This window comes from Pseudophryne corroboree, chromosome 7 (assembly GCF_028390025.1).
Source record: "Pseudophryne corroboree isolate aPseCor3 chromosome 7, aPseCor3.hap2, whole genome shotgun sequence".
Lineage (NCBI taxonomy): Eukaryota > Metazoa > Chordata > Amphibia > Anura > Myobatrachidae > Pseudophryne > Pseudophryne corroboree.
In genome coordinates, this window is record NC_086450.1 from 238,026,685 (window position 1) to 238,050,397 (window position 23,713).

The 23,713-nt window shown below is 45.0% G+C and overlaps 1 long non-coding RNA gene across 1 annotated transcript in view; it reads left to right on the top strand.

Annotated features, from left to right (window-relative positions):
- Window positions 1-398: 398 nt before the first annotated feature.
- LOC134945033 (uncharacterized) overlaps window positions 399-23,713 on the top strand; it is a 70,545-nt gene continuing 47,230 nt past the window's right edge. The window contains exon 1 of the long non-coding RNA XR_010182030.1: window positions 399-758. This is a non-coding gene — a long non-coding RNA (uncharacterized LOC134945033). The remainder of the gene's footprint in view (window positions 759-23,713) is intronic.

The window sequence follows — 23,713 nt, forward strand, 5'->3', positions numbered from 1 at the left end:
CTAGTATGAAGAAGATAGAAAAAAAAAACCCCACCACAGGTAGGTATACAATTGTAACCCTGATTTAGGGTTTAAACAACACTTATACTGAGGTAGTTATAATATGGTGACTAAAATGGAGTATAAGCATATATATTATTCATATAAAAGTTAATGGATGTTGTAATACTGTATGCATGTTTTGAGGTAAATAATACAGTTCACATATATGTAATTGTATGTACATTGATGTAAATGTAGTGGTGAATACAATGAAGGCTTATTTTATGGTTTCACAGTGTATCTAAAGGGTTAATGTCCTTGTGCTCCTAACTGTCAATCACCTAGTGGGGTGATTGCCAGTGGGCGGGGCATCACCTCAGAGTGGGTCATGTGACTACTAGAGAGGGGTGGAGAGGTGCTGTGAGTGTAGCTGAGGGAGAGACTGCATATCCCTTGGTGAGAGGACATAGTTTTTTGCTGCTCCGGCCGTCGCCCGCATTAGAGCTGAGCGGTATACATTGCGGCGGCCGGAGGGGGCTTAGTGTGTGTAGCCAGAACAGGGCTTCCTTACTGTAAAGGTGGTGACAGCAGCATTGAGACTCAGCACTGTTCATAGAACCCAAGATCAGCGCTAGTCAACTCACCCAGCAGTATTGGAAGGGCACATCTGTGACAGGGAGACAGAGAGGGTTCCTTCCTACCTATTACCGGCACAGACTCTGACAGCCACAACAAAGAAGCCAGGACCAGAAGCAGAGGCTCCATTCTGTGTGGCTGTAAGTGTAAGGGAGGAGTCGGGGGAGCATCCTGCAGCAGCATCACTAGATGGTAGAAGTGTGAGTGCATAATCCAGCCATTTATATTACCTCTACACTAAGCACAGCAAGCCATAGGTGACTATTGTACATAGTCAATTTCATATTGGGACTAAGGACTCCAGGGCTAGGCCGCAATAATGGCTATTAAGCAGGAGGATAGTAATGGGTCACAGTAGTCAGAGTGACCTATAATTACAGTTCCATGTATGGCTTAATCATAGTGCTAAGGAGAAGGTAGAAAGCACTGGGTATATATATGTAACAGGAGGAGTGGAGTGAAACTTGAACTGTTTAACGCTTCATAAATAGTTTTAAAACTCCCCCATATATCAGCATCACATCAGTCAAAGGAGAGCCAGAGACATTGTTCCGCAGCGCTAAATAGAAAGTAACACCCTAAAGCTGCCACCTAATGTGTGTATTTATGCCCCTGAATTAGCAGAATTAGAGTCAAGGACATTAAAGGTAGCCATACTACAGTGACATTGGATGAATGTTAAAGCCTCTTAGCCACAAAGGATTAGACTATCATCCCGATTCAAGGACTAGCTTGTGGCACTTTAATACAACTGTGTTATATGTATATTCGTGAACCCGTAAGAAGGACTGACACGTAAGAGACTATTAGTTTTAAAGTTAAAGGATTTGAGCTCGCTGTGACTATGATAAGAGAAACCATCTTTTGCAGATATATTTAATATAGACTCATCCTAAGAGACAACAATAATTTGAGGCATACAGGAATCGAAAAGCTATATATGCTCTGAACTATAGAAAGCATCAGCTACTTCAAATGGACACAAGGACGCAGCATAACAAAGGTTTATCATACCAGCTTCTTAGGAGTTTAGTTTAATACTGGACAACTACAGTAACATTTTTACTGAGGAAAGGATACAGATTCCTTGGTAATCAACTGTTGATGTTACTATCTATGAGCTAAATAGATACTTTCTGTTATCTGCCAAGGAGGAACTATAAGTAACCTTATAGGAGAAAGTAATCGCTACCATAAGTAGACTGAGCCAAACATCTTTCTCTTTAACTGAAGGGAGAACTGATAGTTGATACTAAAACATAGTGTCAGACATTCTGTATTAACTGCTGTTATTTTTAGGAAGTTTATGGGCCCTTATAGTGCACTATCATATTAAGAGTACCCGGGTCACTCTAACACCTAAGGGTGTGTTGAAAAGAAAAAGGATTTGTTGTATTGCATGCAGGTACTGTGTATAGGCCTAATTGACCGGGGGTTAGCATGGATTAATGACTTAAAGGGGAATGTGTAATTGATGAAATGTTAATGTATACTTAATCCATTTGGTACTGGTCATTAAAGTGTTATACTTGCCATGTGTGTCTGGTCCGTCTGGAAGTTGATCTGAAGATCCTGGAAGAAAGAGACAGGTATATTAGATAATATATCTATGATATAAGGGAATCATCCCCTAAGGATAGAGATCAGGCTTACTCAAGCAAGCCTTAACGGTAGTTAAATACTACACATAGCTTGAGTGGAGGCACAGCTATTAGGTAACCATCCCTTAATAGAATACATAGACAGCTCTCGTTCAAGGTATTGAGGGTAGGGTTACACAATTATGGACGAGCACTGACGACACAGAGGTAGCCACAGCCGTGGACTACCGTACTGCGTCTGCTAATATAGAGATGATAAAGATGATAGAGATGAACAAAAAAAATATAACACTACTGCAGGTAAATATTTATATAATATAATGAATGACGGACCTGCTGGACACTGTCAGCAGAATGCGTTTATAGAATAAAAAAAAAAAAAACACCACAGGAGTGTTTAACTTTTTCAGGCAGACAATATACTGGTGGTCACTGGTCAGTCACACTGGCAGCAAAAGTGTGCACTGTACTCCTGCTATAACTGCACCCCAGTCTCCCCCACAATTCAGCTGTGTGAGCAGTGAGCACTCAGCACAGTCAGATATACATAGATATATCATGCAGCACACTGAGGCTGAGCACAGATATGGTATGGAGCGTTTTTTTCAGGCAGAGAACGGATTAAAAAAAACTAGCAAAACTCTGCACTGACTGTACTCCTCCTAACAGCTCTCCCCAATCCTCCCCACAATAAGCTAAGCAGCAATCAGATCAACTAACTAGTACTAACAGTAACTATAAACGGAGAGGACGCCAGCCACGTCCTCTCCCTATCAATCTCAATGCACGTGTGAAAATGGCGGCGACGCGCGGCTCCTTATATAGAATCCGAGTCTCGCGATAGAATTCGAGCCTCGCGAGAATCCGACAGCGGGATGATGACGTTCGGGCGCGCTCGGGTTAGCCGAGCAAGGCGGGAAGATCCGAGTCTGCCTCGGACCCGTGTAAAAAGGCTGAAGTTCGGGGGGGTTCGGATTCCGAGGAACCGAACCCGCTCATCTCTAGTTATCATGTCATGTTTTGTTTGCCACCCAGGTATACTTACTGTTATCAACTTCGAGTGGAATGTTAGCTTTACTGTTCGCCTGTACGTAATTATGTTTTTGGATTTTTTGTGTACTCACTGTTCATTGGTTCTGGGTGGACAATTCCCTGTCCGCTTGGCCTGTGCCACCCCCCTACACCTGGGACTTACATGAGAGATTCCCTGTTCCCCAGGCTCTCGTAGTTTTTCTAGATACCAGTATTTTTTGTATAGCACTTCCAATATTTGAGTCCCCTAGGTTTGATTTTTTGTTATTGCAGCATACCTTCACCCTCTCCGTCTCCATTGCTATACTCTCTCCTTTTTTCATTTTTTTTTTCAGGTTGCCACCTATTGTTTTTGTGTCTATCAGGTCGTGTAGGTATTCCATCCGATAATATGCCTTTAAACGTGCTCTCTATGAATGTTAAGGGCTTAAACTTCCCCGCCAAACGCTCACTCTTATACAAAACGCTCAATACTCATCGTGGGGACACTGTGTTCCTTCAAGAAACCCATTTTAAGAATGGTTCTCACCCATCACTAGTCTCTAGACTCTTTCCCACGGTATTGTATTCTTCTCATATCTCAAAGAAAAATGGGGTAGCTGTCATGATACGTGTGTCTGTCCCCTTCCAGGTTCTCTCTACTAAAGTGGATAGGGACGGGCTGTATATCATTATGATCTGTCAAATAAGCCCTCAGATCATGACTTTGGTAAACCTGTATGCTCCCAATGTGGGCCAATGTAGTTTTTTCCGCAAACTCTTTATTAATATTCAGTCCCTCCGTAGAGGTATCTTTATAGTGGGTGGGGACTTTAATTCCGTAATACCACCTGTAAGACACACCACTCACCCCTTCAATGCCTACCCATAGGAAATCTTAGGACATGGCCAAAGCTGGTATCTTTGATACATGGCGGCCGCGTTACCCGACCTCCAGGGACTACACATTCTTCTCTAATCCCCATGGTTCATATTCACGGATTGACATGATCCTTGGTTGTAGTGGGTTATTGCAAAGCTTAGTGAAGGTAGACATTGTTCCCAATGTTTGGTCTGACCACGCGATAGTTCTAGCTACCATCAATACTCTAGACTCCCTGGGAGGTCGTCCTACATGGCAATTGAACAAGACCCTTCTCTGCATGCCCCATTTTAAGGAACACTTTAAATCCCAACTAGATCGGTGGCCCAGGAATACTTGGCTACCTGTAACCTTCCTCGCCTCCCTGCCTCCGCAGTTAGCAAGTTGAATTCCCCCATCTCATTCGAGGGAATTCGAAGCAGCCCTGAAATCTCAGAAACCATCTAAAGCGCCGGGGCCGGACGGGTTCTCCATGTACTAAAAATCCTTTTCGGTTTTATTGGCACCCCACCTGATCACTCTTTTTTTTATTTTCTAAATTAAGTATTTTTTTTATTGAATTTTTGAACAGTGAAAACAGTACATCTGAACATGTACATAAAACAGAACTAAAGCATAACATAAGCCATCAATAAAAAAAAAAAATCAGTGTACAAAAAAGGATATTGTGTGTGTGTGTGTGTGTGTGTGTGTGTGTGTGTGTGTGTGTGTGTGTCATTTTTGCACTACAGCACAGCTCGTTGATATACAATAGTAATGTTCTGGAGATATGAGAAATATACATCTATGATCACTCAGCGTGATAGAAGGGTATTACAAGAAACAGTAGGACCATGGTACTAAGCAGGTATAACTCTTCGACTTATCTGGTCTAAATAATTTATGTACAAAGTTCAGGTCTACCCAGCCTAGAGTTGTACCAGCCATTCCACTTTTCTGCGAATCTAGAAATAGCACCACGTGATTTATACATATGCCTCTCATGCTGGACCACCTCATTTACCAATGCCCTCCATTGACATATCCTAGGTGGGTCTGCAGAAAATCATACTCTTGCTGTAACGACTCTGGCCAAGGTAGTAAGACAAAGAACATATCTATATAGGGTAACAGAGTGTGTTTCCTCCAAGTCAAGACCAAACAGAGCTATGCTAGGGTTCAAAACCGGGAGAGAAGGAGCAGTGAGAGTAATATCCGTCCAAATAGCCCTCCAAAATGCAGAGACCACAGGGCAATCCCATAGGAGGTGTCAGAATCCTGCATCGCTGATCTGACATTTGGGACATAAGGTGTTATCTCTAAGTCCTGCCTTCTGCATGGATACCGGGATACGGTAAATTCTATGTAGGACATAATAAAACACTTGCCGATACCGAATACAGGGTGTAGTATATCGGAGAGATCCAAGCATTTGGAGCCATTGTTCTTCAGACAAGGGCCCCAGATCCACTTCCCACTTAGATCGAAGACTATTCAAATGATCTGGGTTTAAACTATCATTTATAGCCGCGTACGTGACGGATATTCTTCCTCTCTGACCTAAAGTGGATAACAAGGTCTTAACAGGTGAGTCTGAGATCGTCAAGTAACCCTGAGGAAATTGAGCCTGCACGGCATGTCTCAACTGAAAATACCTAAAAAGAGCAGTATTGGGAACATTATATTCCTCTTTCAATTGTTGAAAGGATTTAAATACTCTTTCATGATACAGTTGGCCTATAGACAATACTCCTTTAATAATCCATATATTATCAAATGATATTTTATCAAGTTCAGGATATGCAGTATTGAACCACAGGGAAGCACATGTATCATGCCCCGACCAATCATAAAGTGTATGTGCGTATCTCCAAATCAATAGAGCTTTACGTAACAAAGGAGGCATACCGGTAGCTGAGCAACCGGAGAGAAGGAATTGGAGAGGAGATAGAGAAAAAGAAGAAGAGCACTCCACCCGCTCAGCCAGGAATACCACCACAGTCAGATCCACCATACCCACAGTCCATCCCGACAGCTGGGACTGCTGCGTTGCTACATAGTAAAGTCTCAGATTGGGAAGGCCAGCTCCCACCTAAATACAATGGTCTATACAGTGTTTTAAGAGAGATTCAGGCTGGTCTGTGTCCCCAAATAAATGACGACAGAACTCCCTCAATTATATTAAATACCTTTTTTGGGATATAAATTGGGGATTGGTGCAGAGCATACAAAAATTTAGGTTGCATTATCATTTTAAATAAATTAATGCGACCCAATACAGAAAGAGGTAATTTCCTCCATGCATGAGCCCTTTCCTTAAAAGTCGCAATAATGAGATCAATATTTTGAGTTACATATTATACGGGTCTAGGAGTGATCCAAATACCAAGGTACTTGAACCGTAATGTCTATTGTAAGGGCTGAGCCGCCTGCAAATCTATAGGGAGGACCCCGGAAATAGGAAGGATATGGGACTTATTCCAATTGATCAACAGCCCTGAAAAAACACCAAATCTATCAACCACCCGAAACACATGTCGTAACGAGTTTCCAGAGTCCTGCAGGAATAGAAGCACATCATCTGCGTATAGTGCCACCACATCCACAGTATTCCCAACTCTAAGCCCCTTGATCCCAGTATTGGTGCGCAACAAGCTAGCCAACGGTTCCATAGCTATTGCGAACAGCGCAGGAGAAAAAGGGCAACCCTGCCGGGTGCCCCTCTACAATACAAAGGTCTCAGAAGTAAATCCATTCGCCGTAACACGAGCAGTAGGCACAGAATATAATACCTGAAGATAACTAAGAAATCGCGGCCCGAAAGCAAATATTTTAAGTACCGCCCATAAATAAACCTATTCTACTGAATCAAATGCCTTGGCCGCGTCGAGAGACACGACCACTGCATCAGACTCCACTAAATCACGTCTCTGCAGATGGCAGAACAGTCTACGCAAATTGTGCGCAGTGGATTTACCCGGCATAAACCCTGTTTGATCAGGGTGGACTATATGCAAATAAACAGATAAAATAGCAGCGCTAGCGGAATAAATGATTAATGAATATGAAGGATTGAGTGAAAAACTAATCACAATTTAATTAGACATATTGTTTAAAACACATAAAAACCATAACATGGCCACTCATTCAGTATGGACAATTAATCAAAACGCTGCCTATCTGGTGTAGTCCGTTCCTATTAAATATGGACTGGTAGAGAAATGGGTGGAAAAGACTGGAAATGGACCAAAGGTGCAGTCCCACATGGGTTATTACCACAGTAAGACGCTGGAGGTGTAGTCCCTTGAGAGTGTCCTTTTGTTGAACTCAAACCCAGGCAAGGGATTAAAGGGGTCCTCACTGCAATGCAGTATCCTCCTGTTATGGAGAAGATGGGTGGTGTTCTAGATGGTTTAGTTCACCTCAGTTTTTCTGCAAGATTTGGAATCCAGTCCTGGTCCGGACACACCGAGGCAGCTGTAGTATCAAGAGATGGTGGCCTGGCAAGCCTCCTGACGTGTTTCGCTGCAGGCACTGCAGCTTTTTCAAAGGTGGTTTGTGCAAGTGAACTATCTGGGTATTTATACCCTCAATAATTGATAACAGGTCATCAGCTGTTCACTCAATCCTTCTAATCAATTAAAATAATACATAAAACACTTAACCTAACTAATTAGCAAGTTCATATCAATTCCTAAGACAGACTCAGTTTTAAAAAAATCCTTTTATATTAAATAATGGCTTAAAAAACCATTTTACCTCGTTTGTGATCTTTGAAAATTTGAACTACTTCCGGGTTAGAAGGGACATGTGACTACATTATAATATCTACAATTCTAGTACATAGTCAGAAAACTGGGGAGGGCGGGGCTTATATATATAAATAAACATATTCTTTTAATTTATGGAGGAGTCAGTAACAAAAAGGAATAAGCAGTCATAAACTATTTCTATTGTCCCGGAGAATCGATCTCTCACTTCCGGGAAGGGGAGTCAGGTGATGCCGCCATTCAGTGGAACGCAAACTCGTTCCGTTGCTTAGCAACACAGCCGTGGCTTCTCCCTCGGTCATAGTGAAAAGCGAAGAAGTAGCGTTTATTTCTACTTTCAACAATTGCCACTCAGAAATTAGGGGAATTGTCTCCAAAAATTATGGTATCCTTAAACAAGAGTTTCATCAATTGCGACACAACCTATGTCATTTATATGCTAGTGTGCGGTTGCGACAAAAAATATGTAGGGCGGACCACCAGAACTTTGAGAGTAAGATTCCTTGAACACAGGAGGAATATCATGAAACGCATCCAGACACATAGTGTCTCGAAACACTACGCTGAGGCCCATAATGGGGATCCTAAATGTCTACAACTGATAGGTCTCGAATCTGTAGCCCAAACTATTCGTGGGGGAGATAGATTTAAAAAACTTTGTAGGCAGGAGGTTTTCTGGATGTATCAGATGAATAGTATTTATCCAGAAGATCTAAATGAGTCGGTAGAACTAAATATGGTGATCTGACCCAGTATCGGTGGGATAAATTAGCATATATGTATCCAGATGTAGATAGGGATACGGTTGAATTTAGATACGTGCCTGCATGGATTTCTTCCTGTTAACTCTTCGAGCTAGTCATTTAATATCAATGTGATATATGATAGAATGATTGTGTCCTAAAATATTATTAGATCATGCTAATTATTAGGTCTAGAAGGCTACTTATCATCTAAAAGTCTTTGTGTATCCCTGTTCATTCCATTCCCCCCCCCCTTCCCTCCCCTCTTCTTTTCCATCCCTTCCTTCACCCCCTCCCCCCTTTTTTCCCTTTTTTCTTTTTTAGTACTATTCTATATGTTATTAAGATTGGTTAATACGATTGGTTGATTAGGGGATAGGTAATTCTATAATGTGTGTGACAAAATTATTACAGTTTGTAAGAACATATACAGACCAGTAATGTTCTTTTGTCCCCGCCACCCCTTCAATGGGGTAATGTTGTTTAGGATAAACCTATTAAGAATATAGTCAAATAGAACTAACCTAACAGAAGGCCGTGATAATATGCTTGACTATCTGGTTAAAGGCTGCAGTATAAACCTTGCGACGCTGCTATTGGCCACGGGTTACCATGGCAATGAAAGCATACAACAAAGGTATGAGCTTTACGCTCAGTAGCGCCCCAGCGTCACACGTCCACGTGACTAACTAGATCACGTGATCGGAGAGCCGCGAGACCGAGGGAGAAGCCACGGCTGTGTTGCCAAGCAACGGAACGAGTTTGCGTTCCACTGAATGGCGGCATCACCTGACTCCCCTTCCCGGAAGTGAGAGATCGATTCTCCGGGACAATAGAAATAGTTTATGACTGCTTATTCCTTTTTGTTACTGACTCCTCCATAAATTAAAAGAATATGTTTATTTATATATATAAGCCCCGCCCTCCCCAGTTTTCTGACTATGTACTAGAATTGTAGATATTATAATGTAGTCACATGTCCCTTCTAACCCGGAAGTAGTTCAAATTTTCAAAGATCACAAACGAGGTAAAATGGTTTTTTAAGCCATTATTTAAATGACATAGGTTGTGTCGCAATTGATGAAACTCTTGTTTAAGGATACCATAATTTTTGGAGACAATTTCCCTAATTTCTGAGTGGCAATTGTTGAAAGTAGAAATAAACGCTACTTCTTCGCTTTTCACTATGACCGAGGGAGAAGCCACGGCTGTGTTGCCAAGCAACGGAACGAGTTTGCGTTCCACTGAATGGCGGCATCACCTGACTCCCCTTCCCGGAAGTGAGAGATCGATTCTCCGGGACAATAGAAATAGTTTATGACTGCTTATTCCTTTTTGTTACTGACTCCTCCATAAATTAAAAGAATATGTTTATTTATATATATAAGCCCCGCCCTCCCCAGTTTTCTGACTATGTACTAGAATTGTAGATATTATAATGTAGTCACATGTCCCTTCTAACCCGGAAGTAGTTCAAATTTTCAAAGATCACAAACGAGGTAAAATGGTTTTTTAAGCCATTATTTAATATAAAAGGATTTTTTAAAAACTGAGTCTGTCTTAGGAATTGATATGAACTTGCTAATTAGTTAGGTTAAGTGTTTTATGTATTATTTTAATTGATTAGAAGGATTGAGTGAACAGCTGACGACCTGTTATCAATTATTGAGGGTACAAATACCCAGATAGTTCACTTGCACAAACCACCTTTGAAAAAGCTGCAGTGCCTGCAGCGAAACGCGTCAGGAGGCTTGCCAGGCCACCATCTCTTGATACTACAGCTGCCTCGGTGTGTCCGGACCAGGACTGGATTCCAAATCTTGCAGAAAAACTGAGGTGAACTAAACCATCTGGAACACCACCCATCTTCTCCATAACAGGAGGATACCGCATTGCAGTGAGGACCCCTTTAATCCCTTGCCTGGGTTTGAGTTCAACAAAAGGACACTCTCAATGGACTACACCTCCAGCGGCTTACTGTGGTAATAACCCATGTGGGACTGCACCTTTGGTCCATTTCCAGTCTTTTCCACCCATTTCTCTACCAGTCCATTTTTAATAGGAACGGACTACACCAGATAGGCAGCGTTTTGATTAATTGTCCATACTGAATGAGTGGCCATGTTATGGTTTTTATGTGTTTTAAACAATATGTCTAATTAAATTGTGATTAGTTTTTTTTCACTCAATCCTTCATATTCATTAATCATTTATTCCGCTAGCGCTGCTATTTTATCTGTTTATTTGCATGTTGTTCTGGGTTTGACTACCCCATTTTTTTTAGCAGCAGCATTAGAAACGCAACATCCATTAAGCGCCTGACCCTTTTCACCTTTGGTAGAAAAACTCCTGGACTATAGATGCGATGACTAAATTCAAGCGGGTAGCCAAGATCTTTGCCAATATCTTGACATCAGTAGTTAGAAGAGAAATGGGGCAGTAAGACTCCGGCAACAAGGGGTCCTTCCCTGGCTTTAGCATAACAATAATGTTCGCCTCAGACATGGAATGGGAGAGGGCACCTCTCTCCTATAGTAAATTAAATAATTCCAGGAGGTAGGGGGCTAGGAACTCTTTATAGTTTTTATATACCTCAGCCGGAAGGCCATCACAGCCGGGGGCCCTTGACGCCGGAGAGATGAGATCGCAAGTTCTATCTCCTCCAGCATAAACGGCACATCCAAGGCCTCAGCATTCTCGCGCTATAAACAGGGCAATTCAACCTGGGCCAAATAGTCCTCCAATTGCTCAGAAGAATAGGAGGCCCGTGATGCATATAGTGATGAGTAATAATTACGAAAATGTCTCTGCCACCTCAGATTCAGAAAAACACAATTGATTACTAGAGTTCCTGACACAGTGGATTACATTACTATTATATTCACCCCGAGCCAAGTAGGCCAAATAACTGCCATTCATTTCAGCCTGAAAGTAACGCTCATGCCCAGAAAACAGAAATTTTTGCTTGGACTTTTCAAATAGATAATCAGACCACTCCCTCTGTGCGTCTCGCCAAATTAATCTATCAGATTGCAGAAGAGTAGAAACATATTGCACTTCTAAATGCTGACATAGGGTCTCTAGACGCCTTTCCTCTTGTCTGCCAAACAATTTAACCTCAAAAAATATTTTAATAAAGGAGCCACGCATGACCGCCTTGAAGGCGTCATGCTTAATTGTCGGATTCCCATACGCTGAATTATCAACCTGGAAGTCCCTCCAGACAGCAATTAAGTCTGAGCCCTCCCCCAACAAAGTTAACCAAAAAGGATTAAGTTTCCACATTTTTGCACCCCTCTCCCAATGAATTTTAAGAGTGAGGGAAACAGGAGAGTGATCTGATATACCTCTAGAAAGATAATCCACCTTCACCACATCCGGCGACAAATCAGGAGAAATGAATGCTAGATCTATTCGGGAGAAAGTATGGTACGTAGCGGATTGGCAAGAAAATTGGCTAGTCATAGAGTTACGAATTCTCCATATATCCACCAGTCCCAGTTCCCCCACCAACCGTGCAAACGGAGTAGGAGTTACCAAGTGGGGGTCAGGCACGCTTTTTTCTCTCCATCTATCCAAGTGCTGATCCATTACATTATTGAAATCTCCCAAACATATCACAGGGGTGGTGGGGGACTGTGCAATAAACCGGGCAGCATGACGGAGAACTTCGTTATTATAGGGCGGAGGGACATATACGACCAACACATGTAGAAGTTTACGATTAATATGAGCTCGCAAGAAAACGTATCTACCGTATGCATCCACTTCACATATATCTAAATGAAACTGCACAGACTTCCTCACAAGTACCGACACCCCTCTAGCATTACCAGAGACAGTGGAATGATACGCGTGAACGATTCAGGGTTTCTTAAGGGCCATAACTTTACTGCCGAATAAATGCGTATCGGACAAACAGATAATATCCACTTGGTGTTTTTTCACCTGTGCCAAGACGAGGGATCTCTTAATTTTTTTATTCAGTCCCCGGACATTCCAGCTGAGCAGGTGGAGCCCATCAGAAGCAGCAGTCATAGAAATCAGAGGGAAAGAAAGTAAAATTATAGAGCATGGAAAAGTATAACCGAGCAAAACGGTATGGCAAAACAAGACCGAGCAGATGGGTATAATAGACGAAAAACATCACCAGGTCCCATAATAGAACAGTCGATCGAGTGATCAGCATCGCAGATACCACAATGCAGCAAAGCACACACATAAAATAAAACCCCTACACTATATTCAGCAAAGACTCCTCATTGAGTATTACATATAGCAATACCCTGACATAATAACAGAATGACAAACATCTATAAAGTAGGAATCCCCATAGTACGGTGCAGAGAATTTCAAAACTGAGTACTTCATGTGCACTTATACGGTAAAAACATAATGACACAAACGTTTCACATATACTCAGGCAATAAATAAATAAACTGAGCTCCAGCGTCAGTAAGAGACCATATCACTAAGGAGCACGAGGTTGTCGCTCCAGCCAATCAGTGGCATCTTGCGGAGTAGAGAGAAAATGTGTAGTATTATTAAATACCACTCGTAGCCTGGCTGGGAACAACATGGAATATTGTATATTACGGTCCCGAAGCTTTCTTTTAATATGGAGGAATTGTGACCGACTTTTTTGCACCTCCAAAATCCGGAAAAACAGAGATATTGTGACCATCAAATTGAATGGGGCCCTTCAGTCGGGCCAGGCGAAGCACAGCATCACGGTTCTTGTAGTGCAAAAAGCATGCAATGAAAGTCCGAGCAGGAGCCCCCGGCGGCGGCGGTCTAGACGGAAGTCTATGTGTGCATTCTACCGCAAATTGTGAAGTAAACGACTCCTTATCGAATATCTTGACAAGCCAACTTTCATGGAAGGTCTCCGGGGAAGTCCAACAAACGGAACATTATTGCGCCGCAATCTCCCTTCTATATCAGACATCTTGGCCTGCATAGAAACCATCTGGGTAGATAAGTCGTTCACTTTTATTTGCAAGGGTGATGTAGTATCCTCCAACGCCGATATGCGATGCTCTGTCTCGCCCACTCTTTCCCTTATTTTCTGCAGATCTTGCCGAAGCAGAGAGACGTCAACCTGCACTTGCCCAATCTTGTCAGTGACCCTCTGTTCGGAAGCAGAAATTGCCTGTAGTATTTGCTGGGTTGAGTGCACCGTGTCAGCCAGCTCAGGGACATCTCCCTCAGCTGCCAGCGAGGATGGATTAGTGTCTCCCTGCCTGGTAGAGTGGGATGCTTGGGAAAACCTAGCAAATTTCTTAAGCTTTGCAGCAGCGGCCGCCGCATTCTGGCCTCCTTTCACCATATCGGCAGTCAGTGTAAGGCCCGAGCCCAAAAGAAATATTACAGCAAAGCTATTTCTGAGTGAATCAGGGAGGTAAACACAGTGAAGTTGCCGTGTGGAATCAGCTCCAGCCAGGTGCAATGGGTAACGATGATGCAATGATGCAGCAGGCCACTGTATGTGACCCTTATAGCTAGCGGGTCATAAAGCGCTCAGATATAGCTGCAGTTAGGGGCTGCTCAGCCGTCAACCAGCGGTATTTTGTAAGGCAGTGCAGGACTCAGTATGCGGAATATGCGCAGGGTGACGGATGCACTTCCGCAGCCACAGCTCACCCACAACGGCAATGCAGGCTCACCAACCCCCCAGCAAGCCCAAAAGCTCCACACAGGCTCAGGATGCCAGTAGATAATTAAAAAAAAAGTCTCCCCACCCTCAGCCAGCACGGGGCTGTGTCAGAGTGTGTTATAACGTGCAGCAGCGGGGAGAAGATGGCAGACTCGCGTGCTCTAAATTTCTTACCCAGGCGTCTGGGGCACAGCAGCCTGCCGCGGTCAGTTACTGCCAGCGCCGCCGTACGAGGAGGACGGAGTCAGGTCATGGCAGCATATAAAGCCGCCGCCGGAAGTGCGGCTGCGCGCGGGTCATGGGCCTCCAGCAAGGTCCGGCGCTCCTCTCAGCCGCCGGGCCGGCTTGTAAATGCAGTCGCACACCGGACACCGCACAGGCAGCAGGCTCCACACCGACCTCCACAGAGTCTGGACACCCTCCTACAGCCGCACAGCGATTCCCACACAGGTGTGTCAGGGTACAGGATGGGAAAACCAGGAGTTATATGGAGAGCTAAAGCTTTGCACAGCTACTCCATGGTGACCCAAGCCACGCCCCTGATCACTGTTTTTAACAAAATAATGCTTGGGGAATGCATCCATGCAGACTTACTAAAATCGGTAATTATTGTGTTGCCCAAACCGGGAAAGGACCCGACTAGTTGTACAAGCTATAGGCCAATTTCCCTTCTTAATGCAGACATTAAGTTATTCACAAAAATGTTGGCGATCCGGTTGAACACATATTTGGTTCAGTTGATTGACCCTGACCAGGTGGGGTTTGTCCTGACCAGACAGGCCCTCGACAATATGAGGCGTACAGTCAGCTTGATCTCATATATCAATAAACATAAGCTACCATCAATTCTTCTGTCACTCGATGCCGAGAAGGCCTTCGACCGCTTGTCCTGGCCTTTTATGTTTCAAACCCATCGGTCCTATGGTTTTTGCGGTAACTTCCTGTCTGCAATACAAGCTCTGTACCACAATCCCACGGCATCTGTTTCTAGCAAAGAGCTCTCCTCCCCCTCCTTGGGATTAGTTAATGGTACCCGTCAGGGTTGTCTTTTATCACCCCTGCTATACGCCCTTAGTATCAAACCGCTGGCAGCTCACATTAGGTTAAATCCAGATATCAAAGGGATCACAGTTCTAGGTACCCAATATACACTGCTCCAAAAAATAAAGGGAACACTAAAATAACACATCCTAGATCTGAATGAATGAAATATTCTTATTAAATACTTTGTTCTTTACATAGTTGAATGTGCTGACAACAAAATCACACAAAAATTATCAATGGAAATCAAATTTATTAACCCATGGAGGTCTGGATTTGGAGTCACACTCAAAATGAAAGTGGAAAAACACACTACAGGCTGATCCAACTTTGATGTAATGTCCTTAAAACAAGTCAAAATGAGGCTCAGTAGTGTGTGTGGCCTCCACGTGCCTGTATGACCTCCCTACAATGCCTGGGCATGCTCCTGATGAGGTGGCGGATGGTCTCTTGGGGGATCTCCTCCCAGACCTGGACTAAAGCATCCGCCAACTCCTGGACAGTCTGTGGTGCAACGTGGCGTTGGTGGATGGAGCGAGACATGATGTCCCAGATTTGCTCAATTGGATTCAGGTCTGGGGAACAGGCGGGCCAGTCCATAGCATCAATGCCTTCGTCTTGCAGGAACTGCTGACACACTCCAGCCACATGAGGTCTAGCATTGTCTTGTATTAGGAGGAACCCAGGACCAACCGCACCAGCATATGGTCTCACAAGGGGTCTGAGGATCTCATCTCGGTACCTAATGGCAGTCAGGCTACCTCTGGCAAGCACATGGAGGGCTGTGCGGCCCCCCAAAGAAATGCCACCCCACACCATTACTGACCCACTGCCAAACCGGTCATGCTGGAGAATGTTGCAGGCAGCAGAACGTTCTTCTTGGCGTCTCCAGACTCTGTCACGTCTGTCACGTGCTCAGTGAGAACCTGCTTTCATCTGTGAAGAGCACAGGGCGCCAGTGGCGAATTTGCCAATCTTGGTGTTCTCTGGCAAATGCCAAACGTCCTGCACGGTGTTGGGCTGTAAGCACAACCCCCACCTGTGGACGTTGGGCCCTCATACCACCCTCATGGAGTCTGTTTCTGATTGTTTGAGTAGACACATGCACACTTGTGGCTTGCTGTAGGTCATTTTGCAGGGCTCTGGCAGTGCTCCTCCTGTTCCTCCTTGCACAAAGGCGGAGGTAGCGGTCCTGCTGCTGGGTTGTTGCCCTCCTACGGCCTCCTTCACATCTCCTGATGTACTGGCCTGTCTCCTGGTAGCGCCTCCATGCTCTGTACACTACACTGACAGACACAGCAAACCTTCTTGCCACAGCTCGCATTGATGTGCCATCCTGGATGAGCTACACTACCTGAGCCACTTGTGTGGGTTGTAGACTCCGTCTCATGCTACCACTAGAGTGAAAGCACCGCCAGCTTTCAAAAGTGACCAAAACATCAGCCAGAAAGCATAGGAGCTGAGAAGTGGTCTGTGGTCACCACCTGCAGAACAACTCCTTTATTGGGGGTGTCTTGCTAATTGTCTATAATTTCCACCTGTTGTCTATTCCATTTGCACAACAGCATGTGAAATTGATTGTCAATCAGTGTTGCTTCCTAAGTGGACAGTTTGATTTCACAGAAGTGTGATTGACTTGGAGTTACATTGTGTTGTTTAAGTGTTCCCTTTATTTTTTTTGAGCAGTGTAAAATATCTCTTTTTGCAGATGATGTCCTACTTTCTCTGCCCTCCCCTCTGACCTCACTCCCTAACTTGCAGGCCGCACTTTCGTTGTTTGGGAGGATATCGGGACATAAAGTTAATAGTGCCAAATCTGAGACACTAGCACTACATCTCCCCAGTGATACTCTGCAGCTTCTAGAAACACATTTTGAGTATACTGTATATGACTGCCTCAGTCCATCAAATATCTGGGGATCCATATCACAAAACATTACGATCAGCTATTCAAGGCCAATTTTCTCCTGCTCCTGCAAAGTATTAGGATGGACTTGGCTAAATGGGATCCCTTGTGTATTTCATGGACTGGTAGAATTATTTCAGTTAAAATTAATATTTTGCCACGACTGCTTTATTTGTTTCAAACCATCCCCATAGTAGTCCGACCTCATTTCTCCGTACTGTGCAATCTATGTGTGGCAGATTTATTTGGTCGTACAAACGGCCCAGACTTAGGAGATCTTGCCTCTCTAAATCGGCGACCGCCGGAGGTCTGGGGTTTCCTATATTTGAACAATATTTCCAGGCTGCGCAATTGACCCACATTACCGCCTGGCATTCGCCTGAGGGTAGTCGGAAGTGAGTGTCCCTGGAAAATTACCTTATTAACTACTGCTCGGTTAGTTCCCTTCCGTGGCTCACTCCACACTTGAGACCAGCTTTGGTACATGATGCCCCCTGTATCCATTCTGTTTTGAAGGTATGGGATAGTTTAAATAAGAAATTAAATTTAGCACCTTATCCATCCCCTTTGACCCCCCTCTTGTGTCACCCTCATTTTCCTCTGGGTTGTATATCGTCTTACATGCGCCCTTGGGTGGAAGCGGGTATATACAGGATTTCACACATTTCAGGGGATTTTGCTCAACAAGATTTCTCAGCATTACATGAAAAATACGGTATTCCAGATGCCCAGTACTTTGCTTACTTGCACATTACCAGCTTTGTACGATCTTTGTGTACATCTGGTACACTCAGAAAACCCTATCCATTTGAGCGAATTTGTATTTACGACCCAGAGCACAGAGGCATTATTTCTATCTCATGCTCGCTTCTAGCTGGCTTCTCATCTCCCAAAGAACCATTTGAATTGGCCTGGGACTTGGCCATGGCCTTGGGGGAGGAGGAGTGGACGGAGATCAAGTGTTCAATTGCCAAGGCCTCTGTAAACACAAATCTTAAGGAAAATGCATTCAAAGTCTACTCGAGGTGGTATATGGTCCCTGAAAGATTACATTGAATCTTTCCAACAAGTTCAGATCTCTGCTGGAGAAAGTGTGAAGGCACCGGCTCTTTTTTACATGTGTGGCGCCCTTTGATTAGTTTTTATTGGGATAACATCCTCACTCTCGTTAAGAATGTCCTCCAGATTTCCACTCCTATTAGCCCCTTAAATGCCTTGTTGTGCAAACCATTGGAAGGGATTTCTAGACCCTCAAGCAGACTCTGCACCCATATCCTTAATGCCGCCAAGTTACTTATTGCAACACAATGGAAGCAGCCTGCGGCTCCTTCTTTGCAAAATGTAATAAACAAAATTTGGTTTATTGCATTGAAGGAATACCTCACTGCCTTGCTTCAGGATTCAGTAGTTAAATTCTGAGACACGTGGAGCCCTTGGTATATATATTTCCATAGACAAATTCCAGGTTCCTTATAATTACGGATATAAATTCAGATTCTAATTGTTTTCCATTGTTGTATGTCTGGAGCCCTCCTCTCGTCTGATCCACTATACTTTAATCCGCATGGATTGGATAGTATTATTCCCCCCTCCCTCCTACCCCCTTACCTTCCCTTTCCCCTTCCAGTTCTATTATACAGTTGTTATTAGACTGTAGATCCTTTTTGTTCTCCCACCCCCTCCCAAAAAAATTTTGAAAAAATAAGTGGACTTGATCATGTATGTTTGGTTTTGGAATATACTTTATTGTTTCATATGTCATGATACATCGACTTGTATTTTGCCATTGCTTTCTGTTGACTTTACTTGCATTGCATACTTCTGCTCTCCACTTTCATAAATAAAGATAATTTAAAAAACTATTTCAACTCCTTGCGTTACAACATGGTTTTGAAGCAGCTCCTTGTGTTCTACACTGATTCCCAAATCTACTTTCTCTAATGTCCTAGTGGATACTGGGGATCTGTACTTTAGTACCATGGGGTACAGATCGGGTCCACTGGAGCCTGGCACTTTAAAACCTTTAGCGTCTGTATGTGTGTGCTGGCTCCTCCCCTCTATGCCCCTCCTACCAGACTCGGTTTAGAAAAATGTTCTGAAGGAGATGGGTGCACTTCTCTGGAAACTCCAGAGAGTTTCCTTTACTTTTTGTTTTAGTTCATGGTTTTCAGGTAGTCCTGGTTGGCAACCAGGCTACCTGCTTCGTGGGACTTAGATGGGGGACCGAACCAACCTTCTGAGGGTTAATGGTTCATAATCCCGGCTGACAGGACACTGAGCTCCTGAGGTGCTGATCACACATCATTAGTATGTGTGCCCACACCAGCAGCTAGCCGCCACCCTCCAACAGATGCTGAAGATCGCGCTGCGGTGAGTGTTACACTGGGGTCCCCGGTGCAGTTTGGCGGCAGGTTGCGCAGCATTCACGGGCCACGAGCTGTGGTGCCCGCTGCAGACAAAACTGTCTCAAGGCTCATGCCCCACAGTGCTCACTGCCCCTTGGGGCTTGTCTGTACTGTTATCCATATAAATTTTACACAGGGCTAATGTAATAATGTGAGGGACCGTGCGCCATTGCAAGGGGCGAAGCGGAACCAGAGGCGGGAAGGTGCCATTTCCGGCTGCTGCGGATAATCATGGCTGCATGCACGCTGCTCCTCCATGGACCCATGCTGTTACAGTTACTGTGTGCTGGTACCAAGGGGAGCACATCAGCAATAGTGCCACTGCACATTTATCTGGTTATACATATTATTTCACACACTGTGCTGCTGTGTTCTGTGTGCTGGTTTCCACTCCTCAGTGTCACTCCAGGGGCTCTCTAGGGTCTGTGTGGAAGTGTTTTACAGTGAGCTGTGCTATTTTACTGTTTTTAAAGATGTCTGTGGACATGGTTATGTGTGCTGCTTGTAACTCTACCCCTTCATCAGCGGGGTCTCTCATGTGTAAACAGTGCTTCATGTCTCCTCAGGGACACAGTTCACAGGCACCTAACTGGCTGGATAATTTTAAAAGCATGATTCAAAATGTTAATTCAGAATTAGCTGCAGCAAAACAGGAGAGACAGGTGTTAATATAGTCTATTGATGGTATGGCAAAAGCAGCAGATACCAGAAAGGCTTCACAGCCCCCTTTGTTGGTTTCACATAAACGCTCACTGCCACAAGTGCTCCAGTCTGATTCTGATCAGCCTGATGTGGATGATGATGATGATGATATGGTTGAGGACAGCTCTCTGTCCCCTGGGGTGGAGGCCCTCATTTATGCAGTAAGAGAGGTTATTCACATACTGGGTCAGGATGCAGAACCAGATGAGGAGTTGTACTTTAATGTTAGACCAAAGACCTCAGTCACCTCTCCTGTGTCTAAAGAATTAAATTTTCTGGCCAAGGAGGCATGGTTAAACCCTGACAAGAAATTTAAGATTCCTCAGAGGTTTTTATCTACTTTTCCCCTTCCGACTGAGGACAGGAAGGTATGGGAAAAACCCCTGTAAATTGATCCGTCTGTATCCAGACTGTCTAAGAAATTGGTACTGCCGATGCCAGGGGCTATATCCTTAAAAGAGCTGGCTGACCAGAAAATTGAGACCACTATCAAGGCAATTTATACGGCAGCGGGCATAGCACTGCGCCCCACTATAGTTTGTGGGTGGATTTCCAGGGTGATGGTCAAGTGGGCCGATAATATTATTAATGGATTAGACAATCTGCCCCAGGATGAGGTCATTACTCTGCGGCAACACGTACAGGATGCCGCAAATTTTATGAGCGAGGCTATAAAGGAATTTTGTAAAATAAATGCCCGCACTACTGCTATTGCAGTTTCAGCACGCAGAGCTCTGTGGTTGCATCAATGGTCAGCGGATGCTGATTAAAAAAGGGTATAGAAAATCTTCCCTTTACAGGTGATGCCTTGTTTGGGGATGAATTGAATAAATGGATTTCCCAGGCATTGGCGGGTAAGTCTACCTATCTGCCATCGGCTGTGCCACCTGCAAGACGTTCTTACACAGGACCCTCCTTGCAGTCCTTTCGTGTGGCAAGTTACAGAGGCAGGGTCCGGGTAGTCTCCACCACCCCGAGAGGATTGTGTGGTAGGTCCCATAAACCTGCAACTGCTGCATCCCTGGACCAGACCACTGGATCCCCTGCCGCTAAGCCTTCCATCTGACGGTTGGCCCCAGCAGCAAGGCGACTTTCAGGTGGGTGCTCGCCTTCAACACTTTGCCCATGTGTGGGCGGAGTCCTGCCGGGATCCTTGGGTGAGGGATCTGATTTCCCAGGGATACCGGCTGGAATTTCAAACACTTACTCCTCCCAGATTCTTCAAATCGGGCTTACCAGTTTTGTCTGCTGCAAAAGTTACCTTGCAAGAGACAATTCAAAAACTTTTGCAGACAGGGGTGATGGTTCCAGTACCTTCTCCATTCTTTTTGTCATTCCAAAACCAGATGGTTCGGTGCGACCCATCTTAAACCTGAAGTCTCTAAATCTGTATCTGTGTGTGTTCAAATTCAAGATGGAATCCCTGTGGGCAGTTGTGTCCGGTCTGGAGGAGGGGGAATTCTTGGTATCCCTGGATGTCAAGGAGGCTTACCTGCACATTCCCATGTGGCCCCCTCATCAGGCTTACCTCAGGTTCGCCATCTTGCACAACCACTTACAGTTTCAGTCCTTGCCGTTTGGCCTGTCCACAGCTCTGAGGGTCTTCACCAAAGTCATGGCGGAGATAATGCTGCAGCTGCGCATGATGAGAGTCAACAAAGGGGGTAGTTCAGAGTTGATCGCAGCAGCAAATTTGTTAGCAGATGGGCAAAACCATGTGCACTGCAGCGGGGACAGATATAACGTGCAGAGAGAGTTAGATTTGGGTGGGTTATTTTGTTTCTGTGCAGGGTAATACTAGCTGCTTTATTTTCTCTTGCGTCCTAGAGGATGCTGGGGTCCACATTAGTACCATGGGGTATAGACGGGTCCATTAGGAGCCATTGGCACTTTAAGAGTTTGAGAGTGTGGGTTGGCTCCTCCCTCTATGCTTCTCCTACCAGACTCAGTTTAGAAAATGTACCCGGAGGAGCCGGTCACAGCTAGGGGAGTGCTCCAAAGTTTCTCTAGTAAAGTTATTTTTAGAGTTTATTATTTTACAGGGAGGCTGCTGGCAACAGCTTCCCTGCTTCGTGGGACTAAGGGGGGGTGGGGAGTAGTGTCCGTCCTGCGGGGACAGAGCCACTATCTCCGCTGACAGGACACTGAGCTCCTGAGGGGATCGAACGTTCCCCGCCACAGGGGATCGCTCACCCCGGCAGCATGCTGCCACCCCTTACAGAGCCAGAAGATCAGTGGCGAGTTAGTCACCGGCCCCCCTAGCAAGTGGGGAGCTGGTGTGAAGATGGCAGCAACAGGGTATGGAGCGCAGTACTAACTGCGCTCCAGGGCTCAGTGGTACATAGTGCGGTGCTGTGAGGGGCGCTCTGAGCCAGCGCCTACACCCTACACTGACCTCTAAGCCTGTCAGGGTCCCAGGATCGCTGCCAGCATAATTCCTCAGGCCAGTATAATCTCCATAAGAGCGGGAAGACAGCGCCATTAAGGGGGCGGAGCTTCTCCTCAGAGCGGACCCAGCAGCGTTCAGCGCCATTTTTCTGCCTGCAGAAGCGCTGTTGGGTAGAAGGGGGGGGGGGGAGGCTGTGTACAGACTGTGTAACCTATTAAGGTGCACAGTCAGTGCTGGTTGGGCGTCTCCCTATACCTTGAAAGCGCTGTGTGGGGTTGGCTCCAATCTCTGTGTCTCTCTTGCCATTCTTGGGGGTGAAACTCTGCCTGTCCTCCCCTGTGTGTGTGTGGTGTGTCTGTGGTCTCCATTTAGCTATGTCCAGGGACTCTCTGTCATATGCTGCAGAGGATATGTCCTCTCAGGATGATCTCATTCCATGTAATCAGAATTGCACTGTTTTAGCGCAGATACCAGCAAGGGAGCCTGAATGGTTTACCTCTATCAAATCTATGATTTCTCGGATTTCTACTAGGGTTGCACAGAATGAATCTGCAACTCAGGTTTTACAGACCGCTGTGGCAGTTTGGTCCGGTTCTGTTACTTCAGGGCCCCCCACTGTAGGTTTCCACAAACGTGCTCTTGCCCAGATTATGCAAGATGGCACAGATACCGATTCTGACACAGCAGACGGTGATGGGGATGTGCTGAGGGGGGCCGCATCTCTTGCAAAAGTGTGAGAGGTGCGGCTGCTGTGTGGTGGTGCCTGCTGCCGTGCAGGTGTAGACTCGGTACTCACCAGGCGCCGCTCTCTCTCACCTTCAGGTACCGGAACCCTCAACGGACCTGGAAATCTTCACTCGGATCCGGACACGGCGATTCCCTCTCGGAGCTGACCGACGACCGAGCTGAGGAGAGAATGGTTTACATTAAAGGGGGTATCGACCCTTCTTCCACTGGAACAGGGGATACCCCAGGGGTGACCGCGACCTTCACCGGTTGGGTGAATGGT